Source organism: Cyphomyrmex costatus, unplaced genomic scaffold (genome assembly GCF_001594065.2).
Source record: "Cyphomyrmex costatus isolate MS0001 unplaced genomic scaffold, Ccosl1.0 scaffold70, whole genome shotgun sequence".
Classification (NCBI taxonomy): domain Eukaryota; kingdom Metazoa; phylum Arthropoda; class Insecta; order Hymenoptera; family Formicidae; genus Cyphomyrmex; species Cyphomyrmex costatus.
Genome location: NW_017280267.1, coordinates 1,067,640 through 1,078,659, shown reverse-complemented (window position 1 = coordinate 1,078,659; position 11,020 = coordinate 1,067,640).

The window sequence follows — 11,020 nt, the reverse complement described above, 5'->3', positions numbered from 1 at the left end:
TTTAGTGTATCATCGCATTAATCAAAGCTCCCTCTCTTTCATAATCCCTGTTTTTTTTTTTACTTTCTTTTAGGAGACTTAAATTATTCAGAAATGCCGTAGCTTATCTGAAAAGCTTGACCTTAAAGCCTATTTGCAATTGGCGTTAGCGTAGTTATAAGGAGAGATTTACCGGATCGTAAAATTACCGATTACCGGATATCGGATATCCGAAAAAATGTGACACCAGTTATCCCATATTCGATCAGAATTCTTTATTTAAAAAAATAAGAGGAAGCAAAAAGGAAAAAATAACGACAAATACTTAATCTGCTGCGGATTGTTTGCAATGCAATTTCAATATTGCTTAATAATTAAAGTTTAATAATAAATCTTTTGTAATGGACAAAGACATTTCAATATTTTCCGGTGACAATCTATTTCGATTACCGATATAAACCACCGTAACTGTACAAGAAGTTTAGCTGAAAAAAGAATAGTATTCTGCATCAATGACGCAAACTTTCAATATAAAATTTCAACCGGATAGATTGCAATAATATCCGGTTGTCCGATCGGATGATAAAAAAATATCGGATAAAACTGGATATTATTTGGAAATCCGATGTGTCCCTTGTATAAGTGGTTGTAATTGTCAATCACAATTAAATATTTTCTTCATATTCGACTGCGATTGGTCAATTCTTACAACTATACTTACGCAATCGTACAATAGGCTTTATAATTATTTATACTATAAATATTAAGCAGACAAAAAAATCGCGATAACAAATCGTAAGCCTCTGATGCTGACTAAATCATCCGTGAGAAATACAGAGCCGTGACGTGCATCCGTTAATTAAAAAGTGACGTTAAGATATCCATTAGTGCAGTGTTCAGTAAATCGACAAAGTTTGAGACGATAAACGGAAGATATTACGAAATGGAAAATGTCTGTATTTACAAGCGGCACCGTTAACAATTTAAACGTCAGAAACGCGAACATTAATTTCGAGATTTTGGGAATGTTTTTGCTGGTCAGTACCGAAAGGAATAAGTCACTGTGCAGATCGCGTAGCTAATTTAGCGTCCGTCCAACACTTGGTGAAGAAAACACTACGCGAATTTAATATTGTATGTCGTATTAGTACTTTATCCAAATCCTCGGCTGATCCTAGTTCTCCATCTCCTTACTTTTGGATCGAGGCGAACGAGCTCACTTCGTTCCGGGAATAACGCGTCGATGAGCTAATCTCTCACGCCGGTTATCGAACACATCAGCCGAGCTCTCTATGCTGTAGAAATGCCACTTTTATAGTAAAAGAAAAAGCGCATTGTCGTTAGCGGGTATATTAACGTAAAGAACGATGTACTTTTGCTATACATATACTCCCCGATCGTGATTGTACATGATAGAATTTTGGTCGTTGGTCTGACACATACACACTTATACACATTTAGATATTTAGATATTATATTATTATTATTATTATTATTAATAATTGAATAATTATTTACATCATCACTAAAACATAGATTAGGTTAGATTTGAGCTCTCTTCTAAATGTGGATTTAGAGAATATTTTTATAATCATTACGATCTGAGTATTGCTATATTATTATATATATTAATTATTATTAGCGCTTATTATTATTATTATTATTATTATTATTATTATTATTATTATTATTATTATTATTATTATTATTATTATTATTATTATTATTGTCATCATCATTATCATTGTCATCATCATCGTCATCATCATTATCATTGTCGGCGACGTTGATTGAGTATATCCGATCAAACGACGACGCTGCCCTCCTTATCTTGTCTTCTGTTTTAACTCTCTTAAGATCTTTTTTTTTTTCGAGTATGTAGCTACTTTGCGAGTAAGCGCCATGAGTTTGTTCCGACAATGATAAGGCCGAGGCTTTTTATATACGTGTTTTTTTTATGTATCAGTATTCTACGCGTTTGATTTTTAGTGAATAAGCAATTGTTTAACCGACGTTACTTAAATCCTCAACACACACGCGACATGGCGAGATTTACAATTACTTAATTAATAAATTATTGATTTCGCCCTCCTTTTATTGTCCCATTCTCTTCTTCCGTGTTTTTTTATATGTCTATCATTATATAGTCTCCTTTCTCTTCACACCCACTATCCCTCTACCTAGTTGCTGCTTTCCTTTTCCACATCTCTCCTTTGGAATATTATTTAAATACTAATTTATTGTATTTCACGTGTACATCCATACGTAATATATACTCGTATATACAGACGTACATACATATTTACACATGTACACACACGCGCGCGCGCACGCGCACTTACTCATACATACAGATTATATACATAGCATCTTTTGTGCGAATTTTGGCGACTGGCTTAATTTATTATACTATTATTACACTGTATGAACGTAAAACCGCATATGTAACAATGCAGACTTTTTTGCCTGCAACCCTTCCTTTTCTATCGTAGACGTACATTTCGCACGCGGCATGCGACACAATGACGTGTAATTTTGTATGGAAACGAAAGGGTTGAGAAGTTTAGTTTTTGTACAATAATCAGGCACTCGTTATATGCCTCTATGCCCGTTCATTCGCATCGGTGTACTTGTATTCGCTTTAATTCGCGTTGAGAGCACGTTGCCGGCGCTTTGGGTGCCTTTGCCGTTTTCAAGAATTCACGCGATATCGAATAGTATCTCAGTCTGTCTGTCTCTATCTATCTGTCTCTTTCTCTCCCCCTTCTTTATCTTCCTCCCCTCTCTTTCTTTTTTCTTCCTCTCACTCGAACGAAAGTAAACACGTTATATTTACTCAACGTAAATTTCATTGTCAGCACGATAATACAGAATTTTTCTAAAAGACTTATGATTTTATACACGCGGAAAAGCTTATAAAAATGTTATAAAGTCGAGTTGATCTGAATTGGATGGACGATGGTTCGATTGCAAAAATTTCAAGCGTCCTCGTTTATAGTATCTAAATTGCTTTGATACAATTTTAACGCGTAATACGAATATCAATTTTAATTGTTTAGAGTAACGTTTGGAAAACCGATCTTCACGTGGAATGGAATAGAATGTAAAATTAATAGCGGCGCATTATTTATGACAAAATTGTCTCGAGCAATAATTATTTATATGTATATCAAAGTAGAGGGGAAGAATAGTCGACAAAAACCGAAAACTTATAAAAGAAGAAGTAAAAGTATTCTTCGCAAAAACGTATAATAGATTTAAGAACTAGTCTCGACGTAGTCGACGAGTGATTGCATCACGTAATAATCGCCATCATCCACACCATTCAGCTCGATTTAGCTTTGCGTAGCCAATTGTCTCTTTGGATACCCGCCGAAAACTTCCCTTAAACACGAGTATTAATCCCAACCGATCGACTGAACATTATTTTTTTATTGCGAGATGTACGATAAGACGATAATGACAGATGCAATGAAATTGTAAGATGAACCGCGCGAATGTATATTTTATACAGAACGCTATGCCGAATTGCTTCGATCAATCGAAAAGTAACTTAATCCTATTGTAAACTATTATAAATCTATATCGCAACATTTTCGCGTGTCCCATGTTGATAAAAACGTATGTAACTGAAATATGCGATTAGGCTCAAACAAAATGTGCCAAAAAAAATTAGAAAGATTTACCTAAACACCGCGTAAGTACAAAAATTTTCGTAAGTACAAAAAATATTCGATTTCTTGCTCTCTATGTGTATTTTATCGTGAAATCGTCCTATATAAAGACGTAAAACAAATTACTTAAGCCTTAAGCACTGAAGTAAAAAGTAGTAACATTTTTGCTGAGATTGATTCCTGGGACTTTGATAAAAAAAAAACGTGTCGTGTTTTTACTACCAAGGCTCACATGTCACTAGCTAAACGAAAGCTACATAATAAGCGAAAATGAGATAGTGTTTTGTTTTTATTTTTCATAGTCCCACGGACCAACCTCAATACATACTTGAGGATAAATGTTCCTTGATACTATGCTGTTATATTGCAAAATTTACTACAAGTACTGAACATCTATAGATTACGGCACTATAGATTTTCAATATCGACAATAAATTTTGGCACATGGCCGCAATGGGACATATTTTATTATTTAGAAAAAATGCTTTCCATACCAATTCGTACATATTATGCCATAATACTATCGTGAAGTGAGTAATGTTGTATAAAATGTACAATAGCATTTTGATGTCTTATTTTCATAGCTTTGTTTCAAAAAAGGAAATTAAAAAATCAATCAATTTTTTATTCTTCTGAAGTGGAATTGTTACATTTGATAGATAATTCGTCAGCGATGTTACGATTAATTTCGAATATTAAAAAATATGTAATATTTGATTATATTCTTTAATCATACTTGATAGAGTTAAATAATGTATAATATATTGAGCGAGCTGTACTGAGCTGTACTGCGCAAATCTTGATATGAGATATTTATTTTCCGATTTTCAAAATCGATTTTCCCAAAACAGAATATTTCACTCAGCACACTGAGTATAACTGTTACATACCATAGATGTAACAGTTATATAAAATACGGTAATGCTAAGCACGGGGAAATGCCAGCTGTAACTTTCAATTTTCATAATTCAAAAAGTATTTTATGAAATTTAACTTTATTGTAGTGTTTTGAAAAACGTTTGACACTCTAGCTATTAGATTCTGAACAAAAAATGGGGTATGCTTTAAAAAAATGTGGCCTTGATTTTGGTGATGCCATCTGAGGTTAGACTGATCAGACCAGTGATTAAATCATGTAAAAAAACCTTACCATTTTTGTAGGAAATATTTCTTTCGGAAATACTTAGTTTTCGAGATATTTCACCGGTTCGGGACTTTTTATTAATCTTGTATATTTACATCTATGTTACGTAATAGTTATACTCGTGGTTTGTTGGGCATATAGTAATTCTCCGTTGAGCTCATTTTCTCATGTAAAATCATCTTCCAGTTATAACAACGGAATATATCTACATATATGTTATTCTGTACGTATTCGCACTTGTCAATGACACGCGTGAATCAAACCGCATATTTTAATTACATCATGGTTGCGTCCGGTTTAGACATTCATACGCATAAGCGTTTATATAATCATCATTCTGTCTATCGTTCATTAGACGTGAAAAAAAGTGAAAGCACTGAAAACGTTTAAACTGAATGCAACTTATATCAATATAAAAAAAGAGAAATCGTTTTTTCTTTTGTTGTGGTGATTGAAAGAGCGAATGGGACACGCGGGAATTCCGTGACACAATTGAAAGCTTTCCAATCAATCAGGAAAGCCGAGATGGAAGCGTGCGAAACGTAGCAATAGCGAGAAATTACTTTTGTATTTATGATGTATGCGTAAGTTAATTCGGGCCAAGGCCAGCAGCTGTTGAGATTATTCAAGGTTGTGTATATCATAAGTATTTTGAATTGTTGAATAATAATAGTATAAATGGACATTATAGCGTTGCACGATGCAGCTGCACCGAAAGAAATGAAGATACTTACGAAAGTGCTGTTGTTTCTATTGGCGCCGCTACTTCGTCTCCTGAATATTCGGATCAGATTCCTTTCTCTCATCACTCTTATCACACTCATTTTGTACAATCGACTTTTATTTTTATCTACTGTTTTTTTTTTTTTAACGAATTATACGCGGACTGGCCTTTTTTGCGTAGATATACGCCAGCTTGTAACATGCTGAATATACAAAACACGTCCCGTAAAAGACGTATATCAGCGATGTTAATTGAATGGATTCCCGGTATGCACCTTTTATGGGATTACGAGAGCGTATGTAGGGCGAAGCTGAATCTTCTTTCGATAGACTTCTGAAAATGATATTAATACAATGTGGCAGGATTAGTGTAGGTGAAGCGGAAACTACAATTGATAATAGATATTTGCTTTGAAATAAATCGGAGACTTGTACAATTATTATGAAAATGTAAAAATTTGCTATCTTATTTCTTAAATTAGTGCTAAGAAAATACATGTATTATCGCATTTTAAAATAACAGCGAGAAAGACGAACAAAGTTACAAACACACGTACCTGAAAAGACCTAAAGTTCAGATGAATAAAAAAAAAGAAAGATATAGAAACATGTGTCGATTTAAAGATCATTCTCTGCCAACGCAATGAGAAAATTAGTAGACATATTTATGCTGTCAATATACGCGAAACTTTGTAAGATAATCCCATGTTCCACGTGAAAAATAACCAACAGCAAAGAAAGCGACCGCCGTCATTTATACATTGAACAAAATTTCCTAAATCCAAGTAATATTTTCTCGAATAATGTTAAGTGAACATTTCCTTTATTCTTGTTGCAAATAAATATTTACTAAACAAATATATATTATTTGATTATTGAAGTATTGATTTCTTTTTTTGAATAAATATTTGTTTGCTGTAAAGAAATGTTTATTCAGCATTATCGAAGAGAATTTTATTTAGATATAGAAATTTTTTCAGTGTGTAGTTGTAAATAATAAACGTTTTTATTTATTTGTACTCTTGCGCCAGCAGTATCTTTTGTATTACACAGAAATTTGCGAATTCGTTAGAAATAATTACAAATGCCATTTACATCACCTGTACAAGTTTGTCGTTTGAGTTTGGCTTCACCATGTATACGTAGATACACGTTGTACGCGTGGGTATGTTTTTACATGTCATATATGTACCTCAGCAAACCATGAGTATGAGTATTACATAACAGATGTAAATACATATCATTTACGTCTATGTTAAGTTATACTCGTGGATTGTTGAGTATATACATATATATGTGCACACATACATGCGCACGCAAAAACACACACATACACACATACATACACTGCTGCATCGGAGACACTTGTGTAATTTATGAATATTAACAGCGCACTTCACGTGATTTCTCTTCCATGACAAGTATACCTAATTAATTATTTACTTACGGATTTAACGAATCATTGAAGGCCGGTTGTTCCATATTCGGATAAACTATGTGATAACTTATCTAATAAATAAACAAAAGAGTAAAAAAATAAAGAGAGTAATAAAAGAGTAAGAGTGAGCTGAAGTTTATCGAAAAGTGGAACAACTCAACCTAAATCGCGTTATTTTCTTCCTTTTTTCTTGACTATTCTTTCTTTTCTCTTTCTTCCTCATTACGTAGCTAATTGTTTAAGCTAGTTAAAGTCTAGGGCGCATAATAAGTATTTCTCTACTTTCTTTTCCTTTTTGTTTTACCTTTTTTTCTTTTATCTCTTCTTCCTTCTCAAGTTTTTATATAACATACGGTAGGCGATAACGCTGTTAGACGTTTTAAGGTATATTTATTGGGCTGCTATGTGATTTGTTGGAAATTATTTTGAAAGATCTTTTTTAACTCGGAGAGCGGAAGTGCCCGGAGATGCAGCTGTAACGCCGGTGGCCTTAGTAATAATGCGATGCGATACAATGCGATGCGATGCGATGCGATGCGATACGATGCGATACGATACGATGTGACACGATATGATCCGATGCGATGTGTGTTGTGCACACATGTTTGTATTTAATACAGCTATTTTGTCAGATTGAGTTTAAGCAATGGCGTGTAGCGACAGGCGAGATGGGCAAAGGACCAAAATGTATAATTCGCATTTGTCGATCTAAAACTCTTATGATTGGCGTATTCACATCCATTTTTTATACGCGACGCATTAATAAGCATCAAGGAGTCTTCTTTATCCGTAATCTGGATGAAATGACTCGAGGCATCTTGTACTTGCAAGGGCATTGTTGTGATACCACAGATGCAGCTTCATTGAAACTTGAATAAAAAAATGCGTTAACAAAACGACATTTATTTATTTCCAATTATTGCAGGTTTTTGTATTACGCGAATCTTCCATATTGGCCTCCGTGTTGTTGATTTATTATTTTAGGACACAATTAGGTCTACTCCATACTTGACACTTGAAACGAGAAAAACATTCGCATTCTAGCGAATAATGATTTTAAAATAAAAATAAAAACAGAATAGAAAAATTAGGATATTTTATTATAGTTTCTTTTAAATATATTCTCTTCTAAATTTTTTTATTACATTATTACTATTTTTTTTTACATTTTATTTTTTATTCCGAGGACTCCATAGATATAATAAGAATAGACCGAGCGTAACCTCTCTACTTTGGCTTTAGCATGAAAAGTAAAAAAATATAAAGAGCAACCTGTATAGCAAGTATACCCTTAAATACCTACCTAACAAAAAAATCAAACGAAATAGTTCAAGTAAAAGTTACTTAATAAATTCATTAGCTCATAATAAACATTTTTTATCTATGGAATCTCGTCAGAAAGAGAAAGTTACATGACATTGTCTATCCTTTTCTACCTGATCTTCAAACTACACACTCGATCTATTCTTATTATGTCTATAGGTTACTCATTAATGAAACGAATTTCGATTTTTTTTTTTAATACTATTTTAAAGTAATTTTAAAGTGATTTCATTTGCTTCCGGGAGAAATTCGAGATGCGCTAATTTTTTAAAGATTAAAGATCTAGTTTTGATCGTTATGGGCCTTTAATATATCTTTCTTATTAATTGTGCTCTCATATGTACGATCTAATAAGATTCTTATTGTTTATTATTTTATTTGTTTTAATATATAATGTATAAAAATTGTAGTATAAGTTGAGCGCGAAATATTTTTTCACTCAATTTTCTTTTATATAATACTATAAATATAATCGAAAATATTAAGGCTGTAAGAATAAATCTAGTATAAAAAAATTAAAAAGTCATGTGGTTATTGGTGCACAAAATTTAATTTATTATTTACAAATTATATGATACAACCATTTTGACCAATCTTTCTGGTCCTCTTCGATACATTAAATAATCAAATAGAGTAACATTCAAGGAAACGCACATTACAAATCACGGAAATCTTCGTTAATATATGTACAAACCTGCTAAGTTGTCTTTTGTCATGAATTAAAATAAAATAGAATTATAAGATGGTCATCTTTTTATCGTAAAGTCCAACGAAAATATTGTTTAACACTGATTGAGTGAGAAAAAAACCAATATTTATTTAATACAAGACATTCCAACAAAAATATTTGTGACTGTATATCATAGATATACGTTAATAATAATAAAAAAAATTATTAATAAATTTCACTCGTTTTTTGCAATGCAAATTAAAATAAACAAACGGTCTATATCGAGCTAAATAAATTTTATATTGGTCTTAAATTCATTCAGCTTGACATAGACCATTTATTTTAAAAAAATTATGTAATAATTATGCATAAATGTGCAAAATTATTATTAGAACTCATGTGAGTACATAAAGGATTATACCTATATACGATTATTCCAGTAACGAATAAACACTATAATGACAAAGTTCAAGCGATGCATTATTATACGAAGGGTGAAAATTATCAATTGAAAATATAAATAAATACACAATGATAAAATAATAAAAGGTCAAAGTAACAAGACTCTTTAAGTTAATTTTAAGATATTGTTATAATGGGAAACGAGAAATCAGAGTAGTTATACAAATTAATTAACCCGTATATCTGTCGTTACATATTGATTTCTTTATCACTTGACTACTGTTAAATATTACGTTGCGGTAACAAGATGACTATTTTATAATTCTATTTATTTTAATTTTTGATGATCGGTGGGAGCGCCTGATTAGGATAACCAATGGTTTTACTCAAGAAAACGATACTGAAGGTAGGTTTCTCTCATACAAAAAAAATGAGTACGAAATTATGCGACTGCAGATCTGACAGATGATCCGATGCAACAAAAGCCTCTGACCCGATGCTGTTTTCACAAAAAACTTCTCTAAACAAAGTACCCGATCTGGACAAGTTCAAAGTTATTTAAATAAACGAATGAGAAGCGGATAGAAACCGTGATTCTTAAAATTAATACAACTGAAGACGGAAGTGTGTAAATTTGATATATATTTACAGCTTCGCGTACAAATTAGAATAAAAATTTTATACATTCGAGAATACCGCGTGCCAAAAAATTTTACATTTAAGATCTTTGAATATTACATTCGATGGAATATATTATAAGAGGATGTATATTCTTATGCTCAGATTAGATATTGGGAGTTTTCCAACAAGAGAAACAGAGATGACACAATATAACATAGTGAATCATTACATCCTTATTCGCTAATGTTAAACAAAGATAAAATAATTACTGTGCTACAGTGTCACTTGTTTGAAAGCTCCCATTGAGAGATTGAGATACAACTTGACAATCAAAGCAAAGTTTACTAAATTAACTTGATGTAGGTTTTTTCTTCCTATTGGTCAATTTCGATTTAAATCTTATCTTAATCATAATCTCCAGTCTGATATAAGCATAAGACAGGCCTATTCAACACTTTGGTGAGCTAAATGCTTTTTTCTATTATATTTTATTGATCGGTACAAAAAGAAAACAAAAAAATATACATGAGAACTCTGCCTATAACTGGTTTTTATGTTTTCTCTTTACCTCGATTAAAAACATGCGATTCCATATTTATTTAATCGATTATTAGTTATTACTGACCGTATCAAACCCACTGAGTTGAACAGGCCTGCTCTAAGATATTAAATAAATACTCTGCTTTCACATATTCCGTTGACATTCTGCACGCTCACATTTAATCATGTATTTATCAATTTCATACATACTCTCATTTACAACTATTACGCAAAGTTATAGCTCTAGAACCATTTGTTTTGGACTTTTTACATCAAATTAGTCTTTGCTTCTTTCATATTTACAAAAAATCATCGAGCAAAAAGAAACTGTGTAATTATTGCAAAAAGATTAAATCTCACCAATCATTTTAATTTTCATATATAATTAAAGTCGATATAGTCCCAAATAACATATACTTTGAATCAGTGGCAATCTCTATTTTTTAAGATATGATACTTTATTAAAGTTTTCTACTTTTCAAACTCTTAAAAATAAGATATTAAGT